The 12350-nt window shown below is 33.1% G+C and overlaps 1 long non-coding RNA gene across 9 annotated transcripts in view; it reads left to right on the plus strand.

Moving 5' to 3' along the window:
• The window catches only part of LOC132304332 (uncharacterized), a 35845-nt gene that overhangs the window by 12959 nt on the left and 10536 nt on the right, over positions 1–12350 (plus strand). For 4 of the 9 annotated variants that reach the window (XR_009481569.1, XR_009481570.1, XR_009481573.1 and 1 more), the window contains 6 exons: positions 883–1184; positions 2508–2635; positions 2729–2879; positions 6706–6785; positions 7391–7472; positions 9097–9347. This is a non-coding gene — a long non-coding RNA (uncharacterized LOC132304332). Of the gene's footprint in view, positions 1–112; positions 352–882; positions 1185–2507; positions 2636–2728; positions 2880–5677; positions 5887–6705; positions 6786–7390; positions 7473–9096; positions 9348–12350 lie in introns of all 9 variants that reach the window. The other 5 variants (XR_009481571.1, XR_009481572.1, XR_009481577.1 and 2 more) reach the window with 5 other exon arrangements.

A 12350-nucleotide genomic window follows, 5' to 3' on the forward strand; every position in this document is an offset into this window, starting at 1 on the left:
ACACAACTACCTTCTTGATCGGACCTATATAAGTATGCATATACAGATGCATGCCAATAACATATACATTCCATTGTGTCAACATTGTGTTTATCTATCACTCCCATTGTAGTTGTTGATTTCTTGCTTAAATAGAGAAAAGATGTACAAATTTGTGTCAATGAGGCATGTTCTGATGGACTCTTTGGCCATCAATGTCGGGCTACTGTGGCGGTTTACCAATGAGGGACCAGGTTCCGAGGCAAACCTTCAAAGGAAGACCAATATAGTAAGGTCTTCACCTACGAGTTTGGCCTCAGCTGATAAAGTGAAACATCAAGATATTGGGGATGTAGTTATCAGTCTTGATGTGTAAGCTCTCATTCTTGTTATAAAATTGCCCATATGTTCATGTAATTATTTATTTATTTATTTAGTTATTGTATTATTATTATTTTTTTCAATTGAGGGACGATAGTAATTTTTTTCTAGTTAAAATGACCCATTTAATAGTGATGCATTTCGTCGTTTTGGATGGCATTGTAGGTGGGAGAGGGAGAGGGAAAAAGAATTGGGAGCTGTAAAAGTTGTCCATGGATTTATTTATTATTTTGCTCTCCAAATATACTTCGTGAATGTGGAAGGATATAATGTTAAAATTATTTATTTTTATTCGTTTTATTCTTCTTTCTATTTTGATTTCTTCCTCGTCTCTTACATTCTTCACTCTCTCTACACACACACACACACACACACACTGAGAACTTAAATATGAAACTTTAGCTCATCACCTTTTGTTTTAAAAGTATGTGCAATCAATTGAGTATTTTGTCAGAATTTAGCATTATGGTATTGTATTTGTTATAGCTAAATTTACTAATAATAGGTTTTAATTCAATGCAGTGGCGACCCCACAATGTATACAAGATTCTGGTGGCAAATGGGGGAAAAAAACTCCGATTCTTATATCTGGAGACCAGCACTTAAGTTACATGTCTAACGTAAATTCTTTTTAATGGTTTTTGGAACCCAAACTTGCAAGTGCAATTATTAAATTGCACCAACTAGTAGGGAATGCAGTAGTCGACGATCGTCACATTATGGTGGGAACCGGTTCCTCGCAGCTCTATCATGCTGCACTATATGCTCTCGCCTCGCTCGATGCTTCTGAGCCAATGAGCGTGTTTGCAGCTGCCCCATACTAAGTGAGTTTTTTTATTTTTATTTTTATTTAGTTCAATTTATTTAATATGGAAATTTTATTTGATGAGTTCATGTAATGTGTCCTCTTTGATATTTTTATTATTGAAATAAAAATAGACACATTTATTCATTTGCCAATAGAAAAAGGGAAATATATATAAAAAAAAGTAATAAATAAGGAAATGATGGAACATTTATACAATGTATGCTCATCATAAACAAAACCAATTTGCTATATCTGCAAAGTCATTGAGTGCAATTATGATCTATATAAATTTTATATTACCCCCCCACCACCAAAAGAAAAACTTTTGTACACTTAGTAGTAGTTAGCTTTCTAATTACTTTTAATGCAATATCATATCTAATATTTATGTTTTATGTTGTATTTTCTTTATATGCCTTAGAGGTACTAAGACCTTTGGCCCTTACCTCTTTTCTCTCTCTCAAACACACACACACACACACACAAGTGTTATGGTGCACTGTCTAATGAACTAGACACTTGTTTCATTAGACAATGCACAGACACTTATTTTCCTTTAAAAAATTACACACTTTTTGAAATGTTATTTAATGATTTTTTATGCTTGTATATATATTTTTATTTCTTTTAATGCCTGTGAATCGTCAAAATTAAATATTAAAATCATTAGGCTGACTTGACCTATGGAGTTAACCACAAAAGTTACTAACATTATTGCAAGGTTGATTAAAAACATATAATGTGACAAACTGACTCGATTTTCCTAATGAATTTATGTTTGGTACAATTAATTACATTTTTTAAGACGGCAATGTGAGTCGTACATGGTATATAATTTATGACGTGCAAACGAATGCAGTCTAAGACCACATCCTAAATGCCATATATATATATATATATATATATATATATATATATATATATATATTAAAGTGCTATGTTAATTTATAATGACATCCTAAATGCTTTTTTTTTTTTAAAGCGCTAATTTTTTTTTAACAATGGTCATAGCCCCATGTTAAATTTTATAATGTACCTCATAAATTTATTTTGAACAACATGTACTTCTCATCAATGTCTAAATTTGACGACGGGCATTGAACGTGGCAATAATGTTGCTACAAAGTTTTATTGATATTTCTTTTCTGTCCAAATGATGGCCGAAATATGATTTCTTTTTTCTGGTGCTGGAATTATGAAATCTCCGAATAATAATTAAATTTATTTATAAGACTAATATCAAGAACTAGTTAATATTTTTGACTTAGGATTTTGGAGTTTAAGAATTTAAAGTAGATAGTATAAATGCTGGTCTTAAATATGTGTTTATTGCTTGCAGTCTAACCCAGGAAGAGAGGTTCATGATCTTGCTTACTATTGGCGACAATATACTCCAATTTCTTCTCCTGCAGACCATGAACTCATGATGTTCACCGTCTCCAAAGCCACAGGCCATACTGGTATAGGGTGAGATTTAATGTTATAAATTTGAAAATGATCAAAATTAGGTAAATATTGGTATATTATATTTCTAAGTACTTTTGTTTTCAAAATTTGCAGTTGGGTTCTTGTTAAGGATGAAGTTGCCAAAAAAATGGTAAAATACATGGAGCTCATAGTATTGGCGTATCAAAAGATTCACAGCTTCAGGCCACAAAGATTCTACAAGCTGTGATTTATAGTTACCACAATATTGGCATCCCTGAAGAAGGTGAAACCTTATTTAATTATGATTTTAATCTTAGTTGGAGTTGCTGCAACTTTAACTTGTGGTAACATTTTTCTACCAGGTACTTGGAATAGACTAACCCTAATATAACCAATAAAAAATTAAAATTATAAATTTTCATTCTCAGTATGGGCATTTTGGATCTTTGACTTTTCTTTTCTTTTTTCTTTTTTATTATTATTATTATTATTTGGTAGTGAAATTAATAAAATGGCATTTTACATTTCTAACCAATGAGGCTATTTTTTTGTATATGTGTCTTGAACAGTATGTTGACAAATTGGCCTTATTTACCAATTTGTAATAGGTTAGGTTTTTTTTTTTTCCTCTTTTGTGGCCTCCAGGGAACAGGTTGCAAAATTGGATAATTAACAATTTTTTTTTGGTAAGAATTAGAATGGTGGATGTGGATAATATTTTTGATCTCTTTGTAGAGAGATTATTCACAATCTGCCCATAACAGTCCAAATGCGGTGTTCATGTAAATAAATTTGTTAATATCTATAACAATTTTATGAATCTTTTGTGCAAACTCTACATATCATATATGGATCTCTTTTTTCCATTTGTATTTGATTTTAATGTGTTATAAAAAATTTAGGGAGAGAGATAAGATATCCATATATGTCTATATATCAATATAACTTTGCATCATATGCTACACCGAATTTTGCTTCTCAACTTGAGCAAATGAATCTATGCTTCAGATATTGTACTTGAGAATCAAATAGTAGAAAACTTTCAGAATCTTGTTTTGATGATGAAGATGGAAACAATTCATCGCATTTTCTGAACGGTTGGGTTTGACCTCAATTTTCCATATACATCTTCCGTGATCCAAACATCACCATTGACTACATAACTAAACTATTTAGGAAGTACCTTGCTTTGGAAATTGAATTACCTTCACGAGCCATAACATGTGTGTATATATATCTATTTGTATATAGTATGTATTTATATAGCAAAATTTCATTTTGTATATTTTTTAGAAAAAATCCCCAAAAATCAACCAAATTATACAGATATAAACTAATAATTATAAGTTACGCATTGATGGGCTAATAGAAGCCCAGTTGAGCTTTACAAGCAAGGAAACAAAGTCCGAAACCATTAGGAGCTCAATTGTTAGAAAATATTTGAAAATTAAACTTATTTCCTTTTATAAAGTTATTCAAAATATTTTATATATATATATATATATATATATATATATATATATATATATTAGTTCTCTATTTAATAACATAAACAAGTTGTCTAGTCAAGAGGTCTTGGGTTCGAGTCGCTCACGCACGAGAAGGTTGGAATTGTTTCTCTTTTGCACAAGTTCAAGTTGCGCATTGAAGACTGAGAGTTGCGCATTGAAGACTGAAATTATCTCACGAGTCTGTTGGATTGCTCAATCAGTTACATGATCAAGCAATCTGCAATCTAGGCCATTTGTTGTAACAAATGGATTAAGACTTACTGGTCTTTGCTTTCTACCTTAACAATTAAGGAACAGTTCTACATTTATAAGCCATTTTAATAACGCTCGGTCTTGCTAATATTGTCGAAGAGTGGGATCTCAATCCTCCTACAATAGATTATAGTATAGATGAAAGTGAGAAAGAGTGGGTTTGCACCGTTGGATCTCATGTGACTGATGGGTTGCTCAATCAGTTACATGATCAAGCAATCTGGGCTGTTGGTTGTAATCGATGACCTTTGAGATTATTGGTTAAATGCAATAACCCATTCTAGGTGTACCAGACTTGAGAACAACTCTAAGAAAGTGAAAAAGACTGAGTCTACATCGTTGGATCTCATGTGACTGATGGGTTGCTCAATCAATTACACGATCAAACAATTTGGGTTGTTGGTTGTAACCGATGACCTTTGGGTTTATTGATTAAATTCAATAACTTATTCTAGGTGTACGGTGTAACGGACTTGAGAGCAAGTCTAAGAAAGTGAAAAAGAGTGAGGAATTCTGGTAAATTGAATTTTTGATTAACTTTCCGGTCATTAAATTGAGGCATACCAAATTGGTAACATTTCTAACTTTCCAGCGACTAAATTGTAGGCATACCAAATCAATAATATTTCCAACTTATACTTTTGTATATTCATGATATATGATTTAAAAGCTATTTTCAAAGGAATGTTTTTTGAAATTCTTTCAAGTTGGAAATTATATTTTGAATTTTAAAATTTAATTTATCAAATTAAATTTTGTTATAGACATATAATTGGATGGAGATGAATATATGAGTTTATAGACGGTGTCACTCTATAAATATGCAAATTTTTAAATCTAGCTTAGTTGAATCTCGGAGATAGTGCTATCACTTTATTTTTCAATTGCACCTAGGAAAGGCTTCAACTATCTTCCGATTGCACTTAAGACTAGTTCACGTGCTTTTGACTAGTATAAGTAAAATGTGTCTAGTGGTTGTCATGCATGAACATATATGTAAACAAGCGTCTTAGAATATACAATTAGACATTTATAAGTTAATCTCAACCATTAAATCTTTGGTAACTTACTATAAATATAAAACCCTAACACCCTACCTCTAACCACAACTACAGCCCCAAGCCCCCAACAACTCCTCTCAACATCGATATCAACGAGGCTAGACCTCTTTCTCTCTCCATTTCTCTGGCAGCCTATCATCAATAGTTATTGCTAGTTTCCTTCGACATTCACAAGATCAGATCTCTCTCTTTGTGGTTAATTTATCATCTCTACCATTCAGTCTCCATCTATTGATCTCAACGCCATTGTTGTTTAGTTCTGAAGGTTGAAGATCAATTATTGGAATCTAAAGTCGCAAAGGAGAAAATAGTGTAGATGAGTTTGGGCCAAGCCAATCCTGAGCTTGTCAAGATACTGCTGAGCTGAGCTTGAACTCGCTGTAGCCAAGCTTGTGCGATCCCGATCTGAGTCTCATGAACAACCCAGAGCTTGGCTCGGCTCAATTCATTTGCAGCCCCAAATGTGGTAACTCGCATCATGAATTCTCCTTCTCTTTCATTTTCTATTAGACAACACTTGTCCTTTAATATTTTATTCTTTAAAGCTATTTCTATGTATTGCATTCCATATTTATTATGGAAGGCCTCTTTGTCTCTAACCTTGGATGGAAGCTTATATATATGTTTTTCAATAGTGCACCCACAAGTCTATCATGTATATGCGCACACCATTTAAGTCTGATTTTTTTTTTTTTGTCGCCAATAGGCAAACTCCTAATTTCTCCCTCATATATTGAGTAGTAATTAGATCCCATTTCAACTACATCAACACATTGTTTTGGTCCTCTAAAAAACTAAACAGCTTTACAGAAATCAATACCTCAACTTGCTCTTAACTTGCTTGCAATTTTCTCCTTGAAAGAAATGAAACAACAGTGACCAACATGAGATTAACAGTCCCTAGATTGGACCCTATGTTATTGATTTTTCAAATTCTAGAATATATACCCATCCATTCATGATAGGAAGTGTAGATCTCCATTTTTTTATGGGATATTTTGGTATTTGCACTCTTATTATGGAGCCCTAATTCTATAGAAATATAGTGCGGGGCCGTGGTTAATTATTTTATAATTTTGTTTTCCTCTTCAAATCTCGGTGACACCTAACCAAATTGGTGGAGCTTATGTTGTTTAGGCTATTAGATGCAGTGAAAACATCGAATATATTTCCTAACATATGTGCATAATGTAATGATTCATCACAATCGAACACCGTGGTTATATATACTCATGGTTTCTAGGTTTTAAGAATAAGTTCTGATTTTATATGTAATTCAATGCAGTGGCAATTCGAGCAAATGGGGTTAAAAAACATAATTGTGACTTTAGGATGTCTTCCAATACTGGTGTCACATGCCACATGGTGAGTTTTCTTTTGTTTTTCTTTTTGGTCCGTATTTTGTAGGTTCAATGTCTCATCACTTTGTTAAAACTATTTTTTTTTTTTTCTTTTCCATTTTCGGGTTAGGTATCAAATCTTAGTCCAAACCTTGGTTCTTAAAATTTCCCTTCCAAGATAAATAAAATAGGAACTCATGACAATCATGTGAACTTCTCAATACCATTTTGCTTTCTTTCTATTTTATTATTATTATTTTTTATAACCCCAAAAATTCAAGCAAGTATATGAATATGGTAAAATATGCAAGGTTTACAAGACAGCCCAGCAAGAGGACTGATTAGTTAATCCTATCCGGCTTTCCCATGAGGACCCATAAATATCCATGTTGAGTAGGTCCAGGCCCATTGAAAAAGCAGTGACCGTCGAGGGGGGGTTGCCACTATGTTCAGGATCGGGATACGACATTGGCATATATAATACAGTTGTTCTGATTTTATGCTATTATAATTTATCATGCGAAAAATACTTGTGTATTAATAGATATATATATATATTTTATTTTCCTGGATATGTGTATTAATAACTAGTTTTAAAATATTTTATTCCCTTGAATTTAAATGACGCAGGTCTACATTTTGAAAATGAAAAAGAACTTTCAAATAACAAAAAGGGAAAAGCTCACTGAAACGAGTGGTATCGAAAAAGAAGGTATGCTTCTTTAGATGCATTCCACTTTTACCTATTAGTTGTATATCTTATTAATTGTGTTTCTCATTTATTCAAACATAATTATATTATGATGGTGCATCACTTCATTTTTTTCTTTCTATGGAATGGATAAAATCGACATTAATTGCACCGTAAGTATCAACCTTTTCTCATGTATTCAAGCGTTTGCACCTTTAAGTTAGCACAAAAATCAAGAAAGATCGCATGATAGAGGCACACACAGAAGAAGAGAGAAAACCCAGAAGAGAGAGAAAAGAAGAAAAGAGTCTATTTTTACACTTAAAAATGAGTTTTCAATGCAAGATGGCTTTTTGTTGGATACATGATCCATTCATCCAAAAGAATGAACACAATTTACACCCTAATGTTGAGCACAAGGCTATGATATGCCTTTAAAATCATTTAAAATGATCAGATTGTTCATTGCAAGGAAATCACAATTGCGGGAAAGAAAAAAGGGCTCATCTCTCTCTCTACTTTATTTATTTATTCTTTTATTATGTAAGATCATTACATCCTAGTCTAGTTATGCTCCATCATTGTCGCTACATTTTATGCTTTCTATAGAGACGTGTGCATTCTTCTTTTATGCTCTCTATATTATTTATGAAATGGGATAATACTTAGGTCGTCACCGGTGAGGATGTATTCCATCATGTTGATATGGATCGATAACATATGGACACGTCTTTTTTAATTACCAAATTAGAGATGGTGTTGGTACATACTTACCCAATTCGAGATGGTGGATCAATTACCATTTCTAATTTGATAATTAAAAAAGGACGTGTCCATTTGTTCTTGGTTCACATTAGCGGTCAGGATGGTGTAAATCCACATCAGTGAGGATCTAAGTATTTTCCAAATAGATAAACTCATCTCTCTCCCTTAATTTCCTTTTCTTTTCTTTTCTTTTTTCATTTTTTTTTTTTTTTTTCAAATTCTTTCAATCTTGTAAACAGTTTACATGGGTAATTGTCAATATTTTGGCAATGTCTTCCTCCACAAATGTAGCTAAGAAATTTTCAAGAACAATCTTTTAAACAAATTATACAATGTTTCAAGCAGTTTTTGAGTGTATATTAAATATCCTATATTTCGAACGATCATTTTAACAATTTAGACACAGGGGAAGTACTTATCAGTCTTGATTTGTAGGCACTCATTCTTGTGACAATGTTGCCCATATATTCCTGTAGTTAAGTTCTTATTATTATTTTTTTAGTTTTAATTGACTGCACTCATTTTATCTTGTTAAAATGACCTATTTATTAAAAAAAAAAAATTATAAGTTTTTTCTATTTTTACACTTAAAATGAGTTTTCAATGCAAGATGGCTTTTTGTTGGATACATGATCCATTCATCCAAAAGAATGAACACAATTTACACCCTAATGTTATTTGGAAGAAGAAAATAAAAATTATGTATCTGCCTCCTAAAACAAATTATTCCTAGCTCTGAGGACACATCGTAAACAACATCTAGAAAATATGTGCAATTAATTTAGTATTTTATCAGATTCTAGCAATATGGTATTGTATTTGTTGTAGTTAAAGTTACAAGCGTACACAAAGTTTCAATTTTGTATGTAATTCAATGCAGTGGCGGCCCCACAAAAGGTTCATGCGGGTTCCTTGCAACCCTGGTGGACGTCCTGATAAAAAGAGGCTAATTGCTAAGAAGACGTCCTCTAAAAGCTCCCCAACCTCGAGCAACAATGGAGTGATTTTTCTAGTGGATTAAACACCAATTACTGAATAATTACTAGTCCTTATTTGCTGAAAGTACTTGCTCAAGGATGTTCAATATGTGCTTGCACTATGTGCTCTCTCTCGGCTCGATGCATCTAGTCGGTAAGCTTGATTGCAGTTGCCCCATATTATTCAGTGAGAGTTCAATTTATTTTGTTACATTCAGCTTGTTTATTTATTTATATGAATATCTTATTATCTCTTTAAGGAGAAATTCTTGAATTGACTTGCTGACACATGAATGTCTTATTCATATAAAACATATGAATATCTTAGTATCTCTTTATGGAGTGATTTTTCTAGTGGATTAAACACTCATTGCTGAATAAATTACTTGACCTTATTTGATGAAGTACTTGCTCAAGAATGTTCAATATGTACTTGCTCTATGTGCTCTCTCTTGGCTCGATGCATCTAGTCAGTAAGCGTGATTGCAGCTGTCCCATACTACTCCTTCAGAGTTCAATTTATTTTGTTAGATTCAGCTTGTTTATTTATTTATATATCTTATTATCTCTTTAAGGAGAAAATTTTGAATTAACTTGCTGATACACATGCTTGATAATTAAGTAAAGTCATATACTCGTATTGTTACTTGGGTTTTGATCATGCAATGTGTCCTCATTCATATTTCTATTTATTGAAATTAGTAATGTACACATTTATTTCCCAATAAGAAAAGGGGAAAAGTAATAAGGAAGGAAAGAATGGAACATTAATACTATGTCAGCTCAGCTTAAAGATTGCAAAATTATTTTTCTTTATTTGCAAGTCATTTAGTATGATTTTGATATATGCAAATTGTATACAAAGCAAAAATGGAAACCAACTACTCTGCAAAAGCATAAGCAAATAGCACCACCAGATGATGCATGGATGCTGTCCCATTGAGCCTAATGTGGCTCTGTTTTAGAAAGGGGATTTAGAAAGAGAATGCATGCATCTATATGAAACCTTCTTCGGTTATCGATTCGATGCCGCCAAGCATCTATATAATAATATTATAAGATTAGATTGTGAAAGAACTTTCGATCTCTTACTTACATTGATGTTATGTTTGGGAGTACCGAATTAATGTATTGGACTTGGATTCGGAGGAAATTTAATTTAGCCTAAAGAAATTCAATTTTTTCCAATTGCAAATTCAAAGTGCCAATTCAGTATTCCGAAGCATGAGTTTATCCGCAATTAATTCACCCATTAAAGTGCTATGATGCTCTTTATGTCATGCCTATTTGTAAGACAGACAAATTATATATCTTTTGTGCTATCTTTACATATTATAAAATTGGTAAGGAAGGCAAATAAACATAATAAAATATATATCTAAATCTATATCTATTATATTCTATATTACTAGGAAAAGTCTCTTGAGTGTCAACAAAAGGTGTACGTGTGAGTGTGTTGTAAGCAAAGTAGTATATAAAGGGAGACAGTAATGGGTGAGCCCGGCGCACCATACACCCAGCTCATTCGAGCCCACCTTGGGCACCCGATATTTATTCCAACAACCTCGAATTGCAGCTCGAATGACCCGGTGCACCGTAGACCTTGGGCACCCGATATCTATTCCAACATTAATAGGCACTGCAGGCCCAAAATTATACCTGATAGCCCAAAGCATTAAAATAGTTCCCAAATAACAATCTTCAATTTCTTCGGTTGGATCGATGGAATCAACATCATATCTTGGGGATGTGGTGGTGGCAGCTTCTAAACTCGTCACGAGGTTGCATCCTTGGATGTTTGTTCTGATCGAATCGAGAATCTTCCTCAGAACTGATGAGTTTTGTGAACGAACGAGATCGACCTTTCTTGCCATATGTGGTAGATAGATGAAGAAAGATCGAGCTTTGAAAGGGAGTGATTGAAGCTCTTTTTGATCTCCTCCAATGGGTCCAATTGGGAGGTTGAATAAAAAATCTGTATTTAGATTTGGATTGGATGAAGATGAAGCTCCAAATTGGGGATGAAAATGGGCATTTGAAGAGCAAGTGGGTACCCAAATAGCTTGGTTTGAGATGGAAGGGTTTGGGAGTGATGTGGTTTAATTCAGGAAGCAGGTTGTGGAGATCTGGGCTAAAGGTCCCACCATTGGCTGATATGAAGTTGCAATCTCTCAATTGAAGAGGCTTTCTCCAACTATATGAACACTGTTGAGGTATGTTGATTTGCCAAATCCATCTTCCTTTAATTATATACTATTATTGTGTCTGAAATGAGTGTCCATAGGTGTCTGAGCTCAGCACAGCTGCCTTTGTGCTAATGTCAATGTTAGGTATAGCCACCTTGATGCATAGGTGTCCATAGGAATGCTCTGAAAATGCCATTAAGATCATTGATGATAGATTTAGGTAGTATGAGAATGCAAGTCCGGTTTGAATGGATGCTCATAAGGACTGATTTCACCAATTGTAGTCTGCCTGCATGGGGGAGAGATTTACTGCTCCAGTATGAACTTGTGTTGGTAATTTTGTTGACTAACATCGCAGTCCACTGAAGTTAGGCTAGTAGAAATCAGAGGGGTCTCAAGATATTTAATACCTAAGAGGTTTGAGTTGCTAAGCTCAGTAGATGGGTTAAGGCCTGAGAAAAATGCAGAACTTTTGTAGAGGTCAATGTGGTGATAGTTTGGAAAAGTGATCAAAGGCTTGCTTGAGAGTTCTTAGAGAATCAACACTGTCATGACTCAAAGCAATTTCCCTTTTTTATTTTATTTATTTTTTAATATATATATATATATATATACATTTTTATACACTGTTTGAAAATAAAACTCCCGCTTATATATACACATATGTGAAATTGAATTTTAAAGATCTCTTGAGAACTCTACGTCTTTCTTTTAATAGGAAAAACAAAAAAAAAAATCTATCGTTAAGCTTTTCTCTCTCTCTAAATGCAGATTCTGTAGTTTAGTCCCCCAATTTATTATATACACACATGAATTATGTTATATAAAATTTTTGACGGATATACATTTTTCTATCCATTTTAAAAACCTAACCCGGGAACCATCACTGCTGGCATTTCTAAAATCTTGTTATGTTATTTTATTTTATCTTCACATGCATCATGACACGTGCCTTATCGACCCAACTTCTT

This window comes from Cornus florida, unplaced genomic scaffold, assembly GCF_030987335.1.
Source record: "Cornus florida cultivar Cherokee Brave unplaced genomic scaffold, ASM3098733v1 CherokeeBrave_3.0.0_Hap2_Chr04, whole genome shotgun sequence".
NCBI lineage: Eukaryota > Viridiplantae > Streptophyta > Magnoliopsida > Cornales > Cornaceae > Cornus > Cornus florida.